The following is a 1,807-nucleotide window of genomic DNA, read 5'->3' as shown; positions in this document are numbered from 1 at the left end:
TAGTGTGAAGAAAAGGGTCACCCAAGCAGAAAACCAGGACAAACAGATGAACCCAGGTGCCAGGTGCCAGTGCTGACCGAGGCATACAAGGAAAATGGCCCATAGGGATTTTGGGAGCGCTGCATTTCAGGCATCCACTGGGTGGGGATGCCTTGTGATGCACCCATGCATAGATAGCAGAGAGCTGAGGAGCTGGGCTGGCTGTCTCAAACCAGCCCCACCTTTCCCAAGGCTGAGGATATCAGTGTTTGAGAGTCTCCAACAGGACCTTTGTTTAGTCTTCATTTCTTTCTTTTATTTTTGAGATTATAATTATATATCCCCCTTCCTTTTTCTCCCTCTAAATCTGCCCATATACTCCTCCTTATTCTCTTTCAAATTTATGGCCTCTGTTTTCATTATTGTTACATGAATATATATATGTATATATTATATATATAAAACATAGTGTATATATATATATATATATATATATATATATATATATATATATATAACATGCTCAGTCTGTATAATGTTACTTGTATATATGTTTTCAGGATGGACCATTTGGTATTGAGTAACCGGTTGTGCTTTTCCCTGGGGAAGACTATTTCTTCCTCCCTCAGCGTAGTTGCCTATAGTTCTCTATGTAGGGTTGAGGCCTCATGGTCTTTCCCCTAGAGAGCTTGGCATGGCTATTGTTGTTGTTTTTGGTAAGTTCATGTTGTACGTTGATGAGACTTTATGGATATAAACGTAGGATTTCCCCTTCATTTATTTGTGTGTGTGTGTGTGTGTGTGTGTGTGTGTGTGTGTGTGCATGTGTGCCTGCCATAGCACACATGTGTGGATAAGAGAACAACTTTCAGGCACTGGTTCTTTCCTCCAAACATGAGTGTCCCAAGGATGGAAATCAGTCTGCCAGGTTGGCAGCAGGCACATTTACCATCTTACTCATTCAAATATAGTCATTTTATTGAAGAATGAAATTGTGGCAACTTGAGGTATGGGTGAATCAGAACCTAGCATTTTATAAATAACTATATATCTTTTTTTTTTTTTCACTGTGTAGCCCTGGCTCTCCTGGAACTCACTTTGTAGGCCAGGTTGGCCTTGAACTCACAGAGATCTTCCTGCCTCTGCCTCCTGTGTGCTGAGATTAAAGGCGTGAGATCACTGCCCAGCAATTTTTTATTCATATATGTAGGCAGTCAAAGACAGGCAAAGGAAATAAGCACCCCTTGCTCTACAAGGACCTCAGGCATGCCAGGTCTTCTTCCAAGTTGCCATGTTCCTGAGAAGGGCACTAGTTAGCTCCTTGAAGAGGGAATCACCTTCACATACACATACACACACACACACACACACACACACACACACACATTCTCTGAGAAAGACACACAGTGTATTTTTATCATATCCAGCCTTTTCATCCAACTCTTCCCAGATCCACCCCACTTCCTTACCTAACCAACGTTGTGTCCTCACTTAAAAAAACAACAATAACAACAACAGATCTGATTTGTGCTTCTCAGGGGGCTATGGGCTCATCCTCTGGAGTCTGGTTGGTCTAGCAAGGACAACAACCTGGAAGAAATGGACTCTCCCTCTCCCAGCAGCTATCAATTGCTCCTTAGCGAGGAGTGCCCACTTCACCTCTCTATGCTGGGGTTGTGTTTGACTTGAGCTTGTGCAGGCCTTGTGCATCCTGCCCCGGCCACGGTGAGCTCATCTGTGCAGACGTCCTGTTGTGTCTGGAGAAGTGTCATTGTGATCATCTGCCGCCTGCTAGCTCTTACAGTCTTTCCACCCGCTCTTCCTCAAT

General features: G+C 43.6%; 1 non-coding gene across 1 annotated transcript; it reads right to left on the bottom strand.

Moving 5' to 3' along the window:
• Window positions 1–1,181: 1,181 nt before the first annotated feature.
• On the bottom strand, window positions 1,182–1,320 carry LOC114702263. The gene has a single exon (XR_003735948.1). It is a non-coding gene; the product is annotated as a small nucleolar RNA SNORA67 (small nucleolar RNA).
• Window positions 1,321–1,807: the final 487 nt, after the last annotated feature.

The sequence above is a fragment of the Peromyscus leucopus genome, chromosome 5, assembly GCF_004664715.2.
Source record: "Peromyscus leucopus breed LL Stock chromosome 5, UCI_PerLeu_2.1, whole genome shotgun sequence".
Classification (NCBI taxonomy): domain Eukaryota; kingdom Metazoa; phylum Chordata; class Mammalia; order Rodentia; family Cricetidae; genus Peromyscus; species Peromyscus leucopus.
This window is presented reverse-complemented; position numbering and strand designations above follow the sequence as displayed.